This window comes from Pelophylax lessonae (genome assembly GCF_965119305.1).
Source record: "Pelophylax lessonae genome assembly, chromosome: 2".
NCBI lineage: Eukaryota > Metazoa > Chordata > Amphibia > Anura > Ranidae > Pelophylax > Pelophylax lessonae.
This window is the reverse complement of record NC_138769.1, coordinates 337,592,382-337,610,882: the sequence shown is the minus strand read 5'-3', so window position 1 is coordinate 337,610,882 and position 18,501 is coordinate 337,592,382.

Genomic DNA, 18,501 nt, shown 5'->3' with positions numbered 1-18,501 from the left:
AACCTTCCACTGTAAGAATACAATAGCGCAGTGTAAGAGATTCCCCCATCCACACTAACTGTGTTGATGTGGCAATCCAGCAATGTTCTTTACTTAAACCTGTAGTTGAGGGACAGAAAATTGCATAATCTATGGCCAGCCTAACATTATACAAGGTAATCTGTTGTCTGCTGGAAACTGTTGTGCTTTTTTCAAGGCACTCAAGTTTGCCGGAAAACTTTTTTTCATCAATCATCAGCCATTGGAATTAAACTGGGACTGTTATAATAAGTTAGGACTGTCTTTATATACTATTGCTAGGTAAATGCACTTCAGGTCTGGTAATTATTGTTATTCAGAATACTGCAGGTGTTTAACCGTATCTCTCAGAGTAGTGTTATTGTCTTATTGATTGTTCGTATAAGTGCATTTGCTAATCTCTCCTTTTAGGCTATGCTTGGCTCAATTCTTTAACCATTTACCAAGCACTAATACCCCCTTTCTGACCAGACCAATTTTCAGCTTTCAGCGCTGTCACACTTTGTACTAATATTACATTTTTATTTTTTGTTAAATAAATGAAAAAAGTCTGAATATTTTGAAAAAAAAAAAAAAACTTTTTTATGGTTTGTTATAAAATTTTGCAAACAGGTAATTGTTCTCCTTCATTGATGTGCGCTGATGAGACTGCACTGATAGGCTGCACTGATGGACACCGATAGACACTAATAAGGTGGCACTGATGGGTACTGATGAGGTGGCACTGGTGGGCACTGATCAGGAGGCACTGATGAGGCTGCACTGATAGGTGGCACTGATGGGCATTGATAGGTGGCACTGGTGGGCACAAATAAGTGGTATTGATTGGCACTGATAGGCAGCACTGAAGGGAACTGATAGGCAGGACTGAAGGGCACTGAGAGGTGGCACTGATAGACAGTACTGCTGGGCACTGATAGGAACTGGTAGGTGGCACTGATAGGCAGCACTGATAGGTGACACTGATGATGAGGCACTAATGGGCACTGATAGGTGGCACTGGTGGGCATTTATTAGCAGTACTGATAGGCACTGGTGGGCACTGGTTAGCAGTACTAGTGTGCAAATGTTGGGATCGATGTCCCTTTTACAGAAGCCAGTTATCGGCTTTATTCTTTTCTAAAGAAAAAGCTGATAAACTGCTTCGGTTTACATCATGTGATCAGCTGTCATTGGCTGACACCTGATCACATAGTAAAGAGCTGTAATTGGCCCTTTACCTCGATCTGTGATCAGCCGAGCCCCAAGGCCGCAGGGGGCACATGGGAAGCACGAACACGGGAGGACGTCCATGGATGCCCTCACGACATTTTAAGCCTGCACTTTAGCCGTCTTTTGGCTATAGCGTGGGGGTGAAGTGATTAAAATACCGCTGAGGAAAGTGTGTCATCTTTAGGTATGCATAGAAATCACAAAAAAATTCAGAGGCTCCTCTCGGGGAAGAGCTACGCATGCAAGAGAGACTTCAGACCTTTTAGACTACATAGGCTGAGCACTTGTTTTAAGGTTCGTATCTTACAAGGTAGTGAAGCCATGATAAGGTTGAAAGGTTAAAAAAACAAGAGAGAAATTGACGCTTCTATGTTTCTAGTCTAGTTTCTAGTCCCACAGGTTTTAATTAACCTAAGTTAATTCTATTTCCATTAATTCATTATGGGTTTTTATTAGATTAAACAAAACATTCTGAACAAAAGAGCTATATTGCAGAACAGAATCTAGAACAATCAGGTGAAAAAAAAGTAGTAATTATGAAAATAAGCTGTAATATTATTGCCGCACTTCATGGTACTAGTCAGTTAACCATTCTAAGCATATAGTGCAGGCTTAAGCCATTACTACTCATGATGTGTGTAAAGAATTTTTCCCATATTAATTGCACACACCACGCAAAAGTCAGACGAGAAAACAGACACTACATGAGTCTGTCAATTTTCCAAATAAAAGACAAGAATTCCATCCAAACAGAAACCTTCAGAGGGATTCTGTCAAAATAGACAAACTGGCATTGCCATTACTGGTTTATTTTTGAAGGTATTACAAACACCCAAATAAATTCCCAGCATGCTTACCAGCTAGCCTGCAATAAAAAATACAAATTAGCCCTAATAGTTCTTGTCAAAGACAGAGGGTTTAGTTGCAAACATTTGCAAATATATGTGAAAGCCACAAGGCTCCTCTGTGTAGTGTGGTCCTAACTCTACATTTAAGAGTCTCCAAGTTGGAGCAAATATAGCAGTGGATAAGTTAAGGGCAGGTTTGCCAGGAGGAGGCCCACTCTTCCTTGAGGCTGGGTTCACATATGTGAGCCCGGGTTCGTGCCTTGGGTCCGGTGCGTGTCTGTTCACCAGTTCAGGTACAAATTTTTGCCTGAATTGGCAGCATCCAATTTGCACATACAGTATGTGAACCCAGCTCTTCACGGAGCCAGTTCACAAAGGTCTGGGGTGGCCAGGGTGGCCAGGGAGCGGATCGCAAAAGGGTCCTGTGCGCATTTGGTCCAGTTCAGGTGCGAATTCAGGCAAAAAATTTGGACCCAATTTGCACCTGAAACGGTGAACAGACACACCTCTGACCCCAGGCACGAACCTGCGGCTGCACATATGTGCACCCAGCCTAGAGGTGCAGAGACACTTAGCAAGAGCACAATAGTAGCTAAAAGCATCCAATGTGTCCCCACACACAATTCAACCAACAAGCTGTGCAAATAAGCGTCAACCAACCCAATTTATATCTAGCTTTTACAGTACAGTGCACATGGAAGGGGCTTAGCACATTACAAACAATAAACAATTTTCACACTTGTGCAACTTGTCATGCAACTTCGGACACTAAAGTTGCATGACAAGTTGCATCCCTTGTTTTTCAGCAACAACCATTCAAATATGGGTATTTTAAAGTCGCAGCAGTTTTAAAAAGTTTCCTGCACTACTTCGGTCTGACTTTCATATGACTTGAGTGCCATAGACTGAAACATAAACCATAAAAAGTCACATGAAGGTTGCGTCTGAATGTTATACAAGCAACAGTTGTACAACAGTTTTCAATTTTCTTAGGTCAATTCTAAAGTCGCATCCAAGTCGCACCCATGCAAAGTTGTGTCAAAGTTGCACCCTAAAGTCATGCAACTTTGAGTCTTACAAGTGTGAATAGAGCCTAACACATTTGCAAATATTTGTGAAAGCCACAGAGCCTTGTCGAGACTCCTCTGTATACTGTGGTTCTAACTCTGTTTTTAAAGGAACCAGTTTTGGGTCATCATCATTCTTGCTTCCGTTTTGTATGAGTCACTAATCTGAAACAAGCAGGCAGCTAGTGCATTATAGCACACTTGACTTACTGTACATACTTGTCCGTGGGTGTTGACTCTGTAGTGAGTTTTAAGATGATAGCCCAGGATCTTCCACCTTGCAGTCAGCACTGACTACTACAATACTTTCTTTACAGCTTAGCAGGATACATTATAACTGACTTAGATCATGTGTTGCTTTGGGTTTGTACTGTAAAAACATTTTAATTTCATTTGCATATACAGTATATTATTTTTAATTCAGTATGTGTTCTTATCATAACAGTCTATAATCATTTTTTTTTTACAAACTGTAGTCTGATATTTTTACAATGCTGTCTCTATGGCTGTAACATGATTGTTCTTCAGAAACTATAAGGGTTACATGAATTTTGCAATCTTTCCTTGTTACAGAAGAGTGATAACAATAGTTGTGGTTTTCTTTAGAAAAGGACAGACGAGAAGGACTTGAATATATGACCCCATTAGTGTCCAATTCATGTATATTGATCAACAAATATCAATATGTCTACAGTTGTTGAATTTCTTTTTTAATTAGCACTTTGCATACTTTGATTGTAACATTTCAGCACCATCTGCCAACTTTGGTTAATAAAATATTGGCATGAACTTCTTTTCTTAATGCCAATTTAAAAATAAAATTGAACTGATGATGTTTTCTTTACTATGCACTAATATACATACAAGATATTCTGGATGCAGGTACAGAGGCTTGCAGGTTTCAAACAGGTGTGCAGTTTAAATGATCAACAACAGTGCTGTCAGAATATTTATACTGCTCTGAATATAACAGTGTCTATTTATGTCAATAAGCAAAGATCTGTAAGGTAGGAGAATCTCCACTTATTTCCACAAATAAATATGTAGCGAATTCTTTTTATCGATTAATTTCTTTTTAAAAGCATATACCAATCTTAGTGAAAACAGTCTACAGTATGGAATATATAAGAATATTTATTCACAAGACATGTATTCACAATAAATGATCAGACTTGAGATGACACAAAAAGATAACTTTACATAAAATACAAACTTAAAACGATAAATGCAATGTGATGAATGCTAAGAGTGCAGAGCAGCTGTGCAGAGATACAAAGTTGCATCCCCTTTTTTTATATTGGGTACCTGCTCCGTGGAATGTGCTCCTTACATTGCTGGGACCTCACTACTGCAAAGCGGATCAGCTTCCAGGCTTCCTCGCGGAATTCCCTGTCTTACAGCAGTCCATGCTCAAGTCTCCCTGATTTCTGGTAAGCACCCATCTTTACCATAAAGTGTCATCACCTCAACACCATAGAAAGTTTACCGCTTGAAAGCTTTCTTAGAAGTTTTCTGCGGTAAGGGGCCACCTTGACAAAAATTAAGGATTCTATATGAGAAATACGATCACCTTCACATAGTGGCACATTTATTTGGCACGGAACACCCTTTTCAAGTTTTGAAGTTTCATATACTTCACATCATTTGAGAGACTTGTGTTTTTTCTGATTTGTGTTTAATTGATCATCACATTTAACACAGACTCATTCACAAGATCATATATACTTTGCACTTATATAGACACGTGCAAGTTATGAGTTTTTATGTTTATTGATTTTCATTTATATATTAGGTTAGCGCACTATTCATTCTTTTCATTAGTATATCTATATATATATTGAAAATGACTTTTAAACCTAAGACTTCAATTAGTAGCAGTCAGTCACCAAAGATGGCAGTATTGTATTGCTCTTTAGATTCAGTATAACAGCATTATTTACCTACAAATAAACTTTGAACCTTATATTGACAAAGAGCTTACAATCCCAGACCCTCTAGACTCTGGCAAGGACAGAAAAGTTTTATGACTAATTTCTACAACTTACAAAGGTTTAACATGAAGTCTTTCTTGACATGCAGAGATGAGTCATCAATATTAGTTAAAGCTAGAATTTAGCAAGAATGAAACAACTATAATATAGAAGGTTTACATACATATCTATGTATGTTATTCATATATATATATATATACTTCATTGTTAATATTCCTTTACACATAGGATTATAATGTATCTGTAAATCTTATTTTTAAATGGGTTTAAACACAGAATACTTGATTAGGGTTTATGATCACCACACAAACAAGATTATCTTGGTATAGCGTCAGCTAGACTTTATCTAAAGAAAGTTAAACAGATTATTTATTTATTACCTTAGGTCAACACAGCATGTTTGGGTAAACCTTTTAGAAATCTGTTGAATAGACACTTTTGCCTAAAAGGAGGTTTGAACTTTCAGTGACCTTCTACAACATGGATGCCACTGCTAAAATTTCTATATAAAACAGAATATGACATATTTCATTTTTTTTTATTTAATCTCCCCCAATAATTCTGACAGTGCAATGGTTGGATGTGATATATTTTGGGTATACACCAGAGCCACACAAGTAGGTGGATTGGGAGCAAGGGGCATGTGGTTGGCTAATACTGTATGGTATCTGGATTAATATTTGTGCTACATCACATTTAGTCTAGTATTTACGTGACTGGATAGGGCCTCTTCCTGCTGACCCTTTCCTAGTTGGTGATATATAAATTCTGTTGTGTATTCTCCTTGAGATTACTGTATACCTGTCAAACTTGTATCTTATAATTGTGAACCCTCAATTACATTTTTATAAACATTAAAAAAGTGGAATATAAAATTTAGCAGCTTATGGGATTCAAGCAAATGTGCAGCATAAAGTTACAAGAAAAATATTGTCCAGCATATGGGCAGTTATCTAAAAAATGTTAGCATGTTAGCTCATTGAGCTCTGTTGCTTTATTTGTCAGAATAGGAGACTCTCATCCTTGACCTGATACATTATCAGTAGGGTTGGGTGTGTGCAGGATAGTAAATTGGTGCTCTGAGTCTGGCCCTCCGTTGTATGCACTCAGCATGCGATGAGCTCTTGTAGGAGCTCCAGTCTTGATGTAAATTAAAATGCTGCAAGAGGATAGGAGTGGTTCCTTACAAAGAATAGGCAAAGCTTCTCCATCAGTCCATTGTCCAGTAACTGTGGTTGCAATGTCCTATTAGTAAAGAGAAGGGTAGAATGGAGGCAGAGAGCCAACTGTGGAGTGGGAAAACACTACCGGTTGGTAAGTCTGAAAGCCCTGGACCTAAGGTCCCTAAATTCTGGCTATGATGTGATATCATGTCTCTCTGGCTCAATGCTAGGGTCTAAGGGACTACAATTTTGGAGCCTAGAGGTTGAATGGAAAAATCTGATCTTGTATATAGTGATGGACAAACATCAGCCGGGACGGTTCGCGAACGCCAGCCGCAAATTTTCTCAAAAGTCTGTGAACCGCGAGTTCGCGGCGGGCCCCATTGACTTTAAAAACCTTTAGGTCATATTTGCAGCCACAAAAGACGTACTAGCTGTGCACAAATAGTCCCAGCACATGGACAATGTCATAACAGAAGTATTGCAATTGAAAAAGTTGCCCTAAATTTTTTTTTTTTTTTTACAGCAAAAAATATATATTTTTTATATAAATCAACCAGAACTGACAGCAGCCTGTAAATACAATGTCTAATACATATAGGGTCCATTCACACATCTGTAAAATGGGTCCACATCCATTCCACAATTTGGCGGAACCTTTACAGACCCATTGTTTTTCATTTCCAGTCAGGAAAAATTAGCCATTTACAGGATAAAGAAGTAAGTGTCGGCCATTCCAGGCCCCAAAAATTAACCCACATGCATTTACCTAACAGCTAAGATCGTAGTATTCTGTGGCTGAAGGTACATTAGGCATTCACAGGTAACAGAAGTAAGTGTCGGCCATAAAAGGCACCAAAAAATAGCCCACATGGGTTTACCTGACAGCTAAGTACGTAGTATTCTGTGGCTGAAGGTACATTAGGCATTCACACAGTAAACAGAAGTAAGTGTCGGCCTGTATAGGCTGCAAAAATTAGCTCACATGGTTTGAACTGACAGCAAAAAACATAGCTTTTGATGGCTAGAGGTATGGTAGGTGTTCACAGTACACAGAACCATAAGTGTCCGCCTGTATAGGCTCCAAAAATTAGCTCACGTGGTTTGAACTGACAGCAAAAAACATAGTTTTTGATGGCTAGAGGTACAGTAGGCGTTCACAGTACACAAAACTGTAAGTGTTGGCCTGTATAGGCTCCAAAAATTAGCTCACATGGTTTGAACAGACAGCAAAAAACGTAGTTTTTGATGGCTAGAGGTACGGTAGGTGTTCACAGTACACAGAACCGTAAGTGTCGGCCTGTATAGGCTCCAAAAATTAGCTCACATGGTTTGAAATGACAGCAAAGAACTTAGTATTTGGTGGCTGGAGGTACATTAGGCATTCACAGAAAAAATAATTGTCGGCCCTGAAAGTCCCCTAAAATTTGCCATTCAATGGACATGAAATGCCTTTTATGCCGCTGTATGTAGCGAAGCCAAGGACCAGGAATTGTTGTGGGTGGAGGAATTTCGATGAAACCTGGTCTACTGGTCAAATGTGTTGAATTCCTCAGAGATCCATGCCTCATTCATTTTTATAAATGTGAGGTAGTCTACACTGTCATGAGCTAGGCGAGTGCGCTTATCGATCATGATCCCCCCTGCTGCACTGAACGTCCTTTCGGACAGGACACTGGATGGGGGGCAAGCCAACATTTCCATTGCAAATTGTGCTCTGGCCAGAGGTCAAGCCTGCCCACCCAGTAGTCCAGGGGTTCATCACTCCTCAGAGCGTCCACATCGGCCGTTAACCTGATGTAGTCGGACACCTGTCGGTCTAGGCATTCCCTCATGCTGGATCTGGAGTACAGCTGTCAATGGTTCGGCTGAAAGAAGGATCTCATATCTGATGTGACCAAGACATCTTCCAACCGCCCTCTTCTTGCAGGATTGCTACCCGCAACTGTCTCTCTGTGACTGGACATTCCTCTGCCAGCGCATGGAAAAGCAGAATGCAGCATTTCCCTCAGCAAGGCCTTGAAGTGCTGCATTCTGACCGCCCTCTGTGATTGTGGTAACATTTCCGCCATTTTGTCTTTGTACCGGGGGTCTAAGTACGTTGCCACCCAGTACTCGTCCTTGGCCTTTATGAGTTTTATAAGGGGGTCCCCCTTAAAACACTGCAGCATGTAGGCCCCCATTACCACTAAACTGGAAGCGGTATAGCGGCCTGCTTCCAGCTCATCATCCAGGATAATGTCGTCCTCGTTCTCCTCCCCCTCCCCCCATCCACGGATAACACCAGGGATCCCAGAAAGGTTTAAAGCATGCTCTGACTCCTCTTCAGACTCCTGCTGTTGATTTGTCTCAGATGGAGTAGCACCCCCTGGGAATTCATCCAACATTGCGACTTCCTAATCTCCGTGTTCCTGCTCCTCGACGGCTTGATCAATGATACGACGCAATGCATGCTCCAGAAAGAAGGTGTAAGGTATGATGTCACTTATGGCACCCTGGCCGTGACTGACCAGTTTGGTGATCTCATCGAATGGCCGCAGAAGTCTGCAAGCGTCCCGCATGAGCAGCCACTGGCGAGGTGGAAAAAACCCAAGCTCCCCAGAACCTGTCCTGCCGCCGAGTTCGAACAGGTAGTCATTAACTGCACGTTTCTGCTGGAGCAGCCTATCAAGCATATGCAACATTGAGTTCCATCACGTCGGGCAGTCACAAATAAGACGCCTGACGGGCAGGTTGTGTCGCTGCTGAATCTCAGCAAGTCGAGCCATGGCTGTGTAAGATCTTCGGAAATGGCCTGAGATTTTCCTGGCCTGCCGCAAGACGTCCTGGACCCCAGGGTATTTAGCAACGAATCGCTGCAGCACCAAGTTCAGGACGTGTGCCATGCATGGCACGTGTGTTATTTTGCCTTGTTTCAGCATGCTCAGCAGATTGGCACCGTTGTCGCACACCACTTTACCAACTGACAAATTCAGCGGTGTCAGCCACTGATCTGCCTGTGAACGCAAAGCTGAAAGGAGTGCAGGACCAGTGTGGCTCTTGGCTTCCAGGCACAAAAGACACAGCACAGCATGGCAACGTCTTACCTGGCATGTGGAAAAGGTTCTGGGGATCTTGGGCGGCGCAGGAGAAGAGACGGTAGCAGCAGAAGAGGAGGAGTCAGCCAAGGAGGAGAGGGAGGATGATGGAGGAGGAGAAGAAGAGGCAGGCCTGCTTGCAATCCGTGGCTGTACAACTAAATCTACATGGGTGCCATGGGGTTACATGCTTAACGGCCATCAGAAGGTTCACCCAGTGGGCAGTAAAAGTGATATACCTTCCCTGCCCATGTTTGCTAGACTATGTGTCTGTGATCAGATGTATCTATATTTCCTGCCTGGGACCTTTCATTGTGGTGTTCCAATGGCCACAAATTTACAAAAGGCCTCCGAGTCCACCAGTTGATATGGCAGTAGTTGGCGGGCTATCAGTTCCGACAAGCCAGCAGTCAAACGTTGGGCAAGAGGGTTATCCGGCGTCATCATTTTTTTCCGCTCCAACATTTGGACCACAGAAGCCTGCCTTTTTCCAGAACAACGTGACGACGGCATCATGGAAGGTGGAGTGGAGGGCAAATGTGAGAAGAGAGGAGAAGGGGCTGGACGGTGAGAGCCTGGAGTGTGGCTTTGTGGGTTCAAATTATGACTGTGTTGCTCCCACTGGGCTCGGTGATGGGAGTTTAGGTGCCTTCCTAAGGCGGTTGTCCCTAGGTGAGTGATGGGCTTACCGCGACTTATGCGTTTACTGCAAAGGCTGCAGATGGCAACACTGTTGACAGCAACGAACACATTAAAAAAAGCCCACACAGCGGAGCCATGTACCGGCGTCCTGGGAGCGCCAGATGTGACTGTACATGGTTGATGGCTTGTTCCTGATACATTTGCAGTCTGCTTTCTACCTCTTGTGCAATGCAAGTTCTGCCTGCCTCTCCTCCTTATCTGCCGGTCCGTCTCTCCCTCTGAACTCCCTTCCTCTTCCTCTCTTGTGGACTCCCACGTAACGCCCATAGACTCGCCATCATCCACGTCATCTTCCCCACCACTAACATTCGAGATCTCGGAGTAGGCAGCAACAGCGGGGACCAACCTCCTTGGGCTGATCTGGGTACTGTCGTCAGACTGCTGAGTGCCGGCTGTTGCTACCTCCTCTTCCTGATCCAATGCCAACAATGGCTGCGCATCGCAAACCTCTTGTGATGGATCAGAAAATAATTCCAGTGACTCAAGTGGAGGGTATGTGCTGGTGGTGGTGTCTTTGGGGGTGCACACAGCAGAGCGCGAAAAGGGTGCAGATAGAGAGGATGAGGAGGGTGCAGAAGAGGAAGGCTGAGTGACTCACTCAACCAAGTCTGGTGCGTCCTTTGTCGTAATTGCACGCGCTTTTGAAACTTCGCAGTTAGGCTTCGGCCTACTGCTCCTGCCCTACCATTACCACCCCTGCGTACGTCTCTGCCTCTTCCTCTGCCTGTCATGTTTTTTAATTACCCTGTGACAATAGTCTCAAGAGAATCACAGTATATCTGGAAAAAGGTAGATAACACCCCGCTTCAATCTGTGCTATTGGGGGGCCACTGGTCTATCACACCAGTTCTACAAATAATTGGCCAGTAACTGTTGTCACTGTGTGTAGCACAGTTAACACAGAAAAAGAGGCCAAATTTTTGCAGGACTAAAATACACTCTTAGAAAAGTATAATGTTAAATAACACCCCACTTTAATATGTGCTATTGGGGGGCCACTGGTCTATCACACCAGTTGTTGAAAAAAATGGCCAGTGAGTTTGGCGCTGTGTGTATCAGACTTCACACAGCAACAGAGGCAATGTTGTTGCAGGATGCAAGTACACTTGTAAAAGTATACTCAGTAAGATAACACCCCACTTCAATATGTGCTATTGGGGGGCCACTGGTCTATCACACCAGTTGTTGAAAAAATTGGCCAGTGAGTTTGGCGCTGTGTATATCAGACTTCACACAGCAACAGAGGCAATGTTGTTGCAGGACACAAATACACTTTTAAAAGTATACTCAGTCAGATAACACCCCACTTCAATATGTGCTATTGGGGGGCCACTGGTCTATCACACCAGTTCTACAAATAATTGGCCAGTAACTGTTGTCACTGTGTGTAGCACAGTCAACACAGCAAGAGAGGCCAAATTTTTGCAGGACTAAAATACACTCTTAGAAAATTATATTGTTAAATAACACCCGCTTCAATGTGTGCTATTGGGGGGCCACTGGTTTATCACACCAGTTGTTGAAAAAAATGGCCAGTGAGTTTGGCCCTGTGTGTATCAGACTTCACACAGCAACAGAGGCAATGTTGTTGCAGGACACAAATACACTTGTAAAAGTATACTCAGTCAGATAACACCCCACTTCAATATGTGCTATTGGGGGGCCACTGGTCTATCACACCAGTTCTACAAATAATTGGCCAGTAACTGTTGTTACTGTGTGTAGCACAGTTAACATAGCAAGAGAGGTCAAATTTTTGCAGGACTAAAATACACTCTTAGAAAAGTATACTGTTAAATAACACCCCCCGCTTCAATGTGTGCTATTGGGGGGCCACCTGTTTATCACACCAGTTGTTGAAAAAATTGGCCAGTGAGTTTGGCGCTGTGTGTATCAGACTTTACACAGCAACAGAGGCAATGTTGTTGCAGGACACAAATACACTTGTAAAAGTATACTCAGTCAGATAACACCCCACTTCAATATGTACTATTGGGGGGCCACTGGTCTGTCACACCAGTTCTACAAATAATTGGCCAGGGAGTTTTCCACTGTGTGTAGTGTTGTTGCAGAAACGCTCAGTCTCACCACCACACCTGTCACAATGCTGCACAGTGCACAATAATACTACTAATCCACAATAATATTCTTTCTACAAAGTATATTATACTATGGATTAACCCTTGCCCCCACCCCCCCTTTTTAGTGCACTGCACAGCAATGCCAAAAAATTTGCTGCCCTTTAAATGACTTTTGTGGACATTGACAGATCGATTTGTGTGTGACTGCAGCCGATCTCTAACTGCCCCTAAAGCAACCACTGGATACCTGCCCCTATAGTAAAGAGACTGTAATAGAGCCTAGAATGACATTGGAGCACTTTACATGAATTTTGTGGACATTGACAGAGCGATTTGTGTGTGACTGCAGCCGATCTCTAACTGCCCCTAAAGCAACCACAGGATACCTCTCCCTAAGCTCAAAAGATACTAGACCTATACCGAAATACCAGCCCTGAAAAGGATTTTTGTGAACACTGACAGAGCGATTTGTGACTGCAGCCGTTCTCTAACTGCCCCTAAAGCAAACACTGGATACCTCTCCCTAAGCTCAAAAGATACTAGTAGACCTATACCGAAATATACCAGCCCTGGAAAGGACTTTTGTGGATCTTCACAGCGCTATATGTGTCTAACAAACTCTCCCTGACGGAATGTGAAATGGCCGCCAGATCGGGTCTATTTATCAGGGAGGGGGACTGTCCATGTGCTGAAATGTTTCAATTGGCTGTCCCGTTCCACCTGACGGCTGTGTCATGGGTCAAACAAATATGGCCACCGCAAACAACGCCATGTGTCCAAAAATTTGGCGGGTAGCGAACAAGCAAAATTTGCCGCAAAACGACCGCCGGGGGCGAACCGCAAGGCCATCTCTACTTGTATAGACTGAAATCAATTTTAATGAAATCCACATATCTTATGCATAAAATGCCCACTTACACATTATGCTTACCTTTCAACAAATCAGCTGTTGAATTATGTAGCTACTGTAATTTATGGAGATAGTCAATTTTTATCTGGCTATGTTAATTTTATATATCTTTACAGATTAAGGGGCCAAAGAACCGATTTAAAAGTTGCGTACACTTGTTACCCAGATTGTGGATATCTCAAATTTCTTTCTTGATTCGCTGGCTAGAGCGATTTTTTAGGATTTACCTGTTACTTTTGGGGAATTAAATATCCTATTCTCAAAGACAAAGAATTCCAGAAGTTCTTTCCTGATATCTTAGGATCATGTATTAGAGCATGTGTTGCTTTAGGTTTATTCTGTACTAACAGTACAATTCCAGTTGCTACTGTATCCAATTTTTTAATTTAGCATGCAGTCTCTATTGTAACTACTAATTGTGTAGCCTACATGACAGGCAAAGCCCAACACAACCCAGCCCCCCCCCCACCCCCCAAAATATTGAATAAAATGTCTGCTAAAATGGCATGGCTGCAATGCTGTTTCTCAGGCATGGCAGAGATTATACCCTCGCTACTGATACTGTACCCCCTGACACCTGTTTTTTTTTTTATTTTTTTTTATACTTTTTTAAAATGCTAAATGTCAATTTTACATTGTAAGATCATGCTACAACTGTGAGCTAAGTGTTTGGCTTGCAGTTGAATAGTGGCCCCATTGAACTCAACATGGACTTTGATAGGGGGTACTGCCTGTCCAACTCTGCAGCCTGCGTTAAAAAAATGCCGCAGCTGTGAAGTAAAGCATTGAAGCCACAGCATGTGTACAGCCCTGACTAACTGTATTGTTAGGATTTGGGTTCGCAGCCACTATAGTGGTAAATCCACAGCTCAGCTGCCCATGTGAAAGAGTCCTTAGGCTGCATCCACACTTTACATTTCCTAAAGGTGTAACAAAGTGTATGAGAAACGCATGCTTTATAATACATTTTGGAAAAACTCGTATAGTGCTTGTGGTGCTATTAATTGTTAATGGCACCACAAATGCAGTTCGCAGACTTGCATTTTGTCATGTGGCAAACTTCAAAAGCTGATAATGTTCTAGAGCTTCTTTGATGCATTTGTCAAATGTAGGGCAGCCCATTCAAGTGAGTCTGCCCTATGTGTGAAGAACAAGTAAAAAAAAAAAAAAAATGTGAGCAGCTACGCGAAGTGTGAATAGGGCCTTAGGGGTTGCATATAGAATTTGCTGGTGCAGAGATGTCTGTCAGCTGAAGGAAGGGGTGTATTCCCTTGCCCCTAGCTCCAGCACTGTAGTGACAGTGTCTACCTACAGTTCTAGGCTAGCTCCTGGTACGTTCACCCCCTCTCTGAATCCTGAACCTTCTGCAGCTTCACTTCCCTATTCCACTCATCCCCATCCAGCAGAAGCATCACAACAATAAGCTCTGCAGGCTACTATATATATATATATATATATATATATATATATATATATATATATATATTATATTAGTATGTATGTTGGGAGGGTGCGCTGATAGATGTTTAAAGCTGCTACTGATATTCAGTGCCTTTTGAATATGAATAATAAATGTTTGTGATGAGGGTGCGCTAAAACAAGGTGTATATCCAAAATAAATAACTCAAGGGTTACAATGGAAACATATGTGAAACAAAAACATAAATAAATGATGATAAATAATGTGGGTGAAAATGATAAATCCAACAATTCATAAGTCCATAAATAAATATTCATGAGTGTCCATGTGTGGTAATTTCAACTGATGAATCAACGGAAAACAATGCTTCTCAAATTCAGTGTGAAAACCCACCACCAGGTGAAATTCCTCCTTACCAGACGGAAAATAAGGTGCAAACAAGTACAAATAAACTGAAAAACACAGCAATCCCAGGTGCTTCCAATCTCCAAGTGAAAATCACCCAAATTGGTCCCTTACCGAACTTTAGATAATAAGCGCTTGTAGTTCCAGCAACATACACTATCTCCTCCTCTGCATTCAACCTCTAACAAGCTGTCTCTCTGACCATGGGAGCCGAAGATCCCTCAGACTGTATTTAATGGTTGTTTGTCCAGTCCTTCAGAGGTCTGATTGCATTCTAGGTCAGGAGCATGAAATTGTCCAAAAAGGCAGGCGTCCCAATACTTTTGGTAATATAGTGTTTTTATATATATATATATATATATATTGTAGACGGGTCAGCCTGGGGCAGGGTTAGGAGGGGGTTAGCCAAAGAGGGCAGGTACTTTCCCTTTAGACCTGGTTATTAGTCAGCTGCTGCGAGAGTGTGTGTGGAGCTGTTTGCTAGCTGTGAGAAAGAGAGCTGCATGCTGTTTTGGAAGACTCCACAAGTAAATAATGACCTGCTGGGTGAGCTAACCCATGTAAAGGGAAAAAAGTGTACTGCGCTCTTAGAATTATAGGATTAATGTTTACAACGGATAAATATAGTAAAATGTAACCACTGTGTATGACTGATCTCAAACCAAATCAGATATAGGCAGAGATGTATAGTAACGAAGTAGAACTACTTAAGTACTGTACTTAAGTACCGAAATGTGGTATCTGTACTTTCCTAGAGTAGAATTTTTTTCTCCTACTTCTACTTTTACTTCACTACATTTTTTCGATGATTTCGATACTTCTACTCAAGTATTTTTTTTTTTGTGCTGCATAGTTACTCGTTACAATTATAAAAATTACCACTGCCAGAACAGTAGATGGCAGGTTGCATAAAGCTCAAAAAAATGTGTATAATGTCATTTGTAAATCAGCGCATACGAAAATAAAGGCTGTGTATAATAAAAGCTGCTATACCAAATCTTTCCAATAAAAAGAAAATATGAAACAAACAAATAAATGGTGCTACAGCGCTTAAAGTGCATCAAGAAACTACTAACAAACACAGGTTAATCATTTGAATAAATCATTTGAAATAATAAAAAACAATATGATGTTCAAACTTTTGACTTCTTTCTTTAATAACTACATAACACAGTACTTGTACTTCTACTTTCAGTACTTGAGTAGAAATTTTTTTTCAAAACTACTGGTACTTTTTACTTTTAGTACTTAAGTAGCAAATTTTTTGAAAAAACTACTTGCAATACTTAAGTAAAAAAAATGTTGAATACTTTAGTACTTCTACTTAAGTAACTTTTTCTGCGCGCACTTCCACTTCTACTCAAGTCACTTTTTGATCGAGCACTTGTACTTTTACTCAAGTAGAAATTTCGAGTACTTTATACAAGTCTGGATATAGGGCACAGGTTAACCTTCTGCTATAATGAATCACATATGCTCCGGTTTAATGTGTTATTAGTCAAAGTGCATAAGTGTACCCGTATACCTTAATACAACGTAATATAAATGAATATTTACAATCAAAAATTCATATACGTAAATTATTGTATCACACACCAAGAATCACACCCATAAATTATAAATACAAGTAGTGTTGTGCTAAATCAAAAGTGCTTATGTGCAATCAGATTATATATGTGCAACCCTACACATATAAATTAGCAAATATTTATATTATGTGCAAATATGCAATAAAGTGCCCAAAATAATTTAAAGTGCCAAAATATTGTGCAAATGATACTTAGTAAAATTATTTTATAATGTTCAAGTGTATCTCATAATCATTCCTTGTGCAAAAAAGTCCATAATTAGTGGTGCTCTGTGCAAATTTTCAATTCCTTAGACATGAATCCCAAATCTAGTGGAAATGCCTCCACCTCCAATAATGTGCTCCTATTTCTACGTACTCTTCAGTGAAACCACTTATATGTGTGCTAGCCTCTCACCTCTAGCCATATATGTTAGAGCATATGGGTTAAAGATCCAAGTTGCCTTTGGTTCCTTTCCTGTTAGTGCTATGGGTGCCTCCAGTGGATGGTTTCTCCCTAATGCTGGCAGGGGGGATGGGTTTTCCTGTTTGCTCCTTCCGATCCTCGCATATCCCTCGTATATCTCTTATGCTCCGTGTTATAAGTAAAAAAGGGGGTTCATGGTGTAATATTTTGAGTATACTTTATTAAAGAAAATATATAACCACTCACATTTAAAATTCCAATGAACAGTATTTCCCGGCTGAGGTAACCAGTGCGGATACTACGTTCGTGTCCCGTTGCGTCAATTCCGGTTCTCGTATGACCCTTGATCCCACATACTGTTTAGGTAACAGCTTAGTACTTGCAGCACCTTAGATATAAATAAAGGTATTCTATTGTGGTAGCGCAAGGATCACCTCACTACATAAACCCATGTAAAGGACTGCAGCTCTAGCTAGAGCTGTGAAGCTTTTGCCTATAAGCCCGTCTGTTGCAGAAACTGATCTTTACCTGTGTGTTGGACTGTATTTAAAGACAAGCCTGTAATTTCTTCAGTTTGTTTTGCTTTTATGCTGAATAAAGCACCTTTTACTTTAATTGAATTGTCTCCAAGCTGGCTGTTCACCCCTCTCATCCCGACAATATATACAGTTCAAATACTCAGCTATTATAACAATGCTTCTTAATGGCTGCAACATGACTATCCAACAGATACAAAAGGGGTTAAGTAAATTTCATTCCTACTTTAAAAGGTAACAATAGTTGTGGATTTCTTTGAGAATGGATAGAAGTGAAGGACTTGAGCACGTGATCCCATTAGTGCTGAATTTATGTAGATGGTCTTGACAAATAATATGTACTGTTTTTGAATTTCTTTCCTAATTATGCCACTGCTGTGTCATCTGACAACTACGGCTAATAAAACTGTGACATGAACAGCATTTCTTAATGTCAATTTCAAAATTGAACTACTATTCGCAGTCAAAGCTTTAGTGATGATGAACAAATAAACATAAAAAGTGCTTATCTGTGGACAGGCAACATAGGCCCATAATTTATTATTGTTATAATAGGTGCAGAGTGATGGCAGGATACAACCCAGAGACTGCATTTACTAAAGCACCTCCTTGAAGTAAGAACAGTAGATGCAGGTACAAAAGCTTACAGCCTTCAATTAAGTGGAAAACTTAAATGATCAAAACAAGGGAATGCTGAAACAAGTTGCTTATATAGTGTAGCAATACAACATAAAGCGAGTGTATAACATCCAGCATGGAGGCAATCATCCACAGCAATAAAGGTAATAAGACTGCCTGCTTAAAAGAGAAGTTTGGGATTAAAAGAAAAAACGTACATATCCACCTAAGTGGATGCAGCATTGTTCCGTAGCTGCATGTTTCCCCTGTTGCCTCTGACACTAAGAACTGAGCGATCAAAGACCACTGATTGCTTCTGGTCATCAGTGAGCAGAGAAGCGACTGTCAGTTGCATGCTGAGAGGTTGAGCCAGCTGCCATTCAGGCATCTGGGTGGATCCCGACAGTCAGGATTCGTTCAGAGCCTGGACAAGCTGCATGACACCAGGCAACGGCAGCC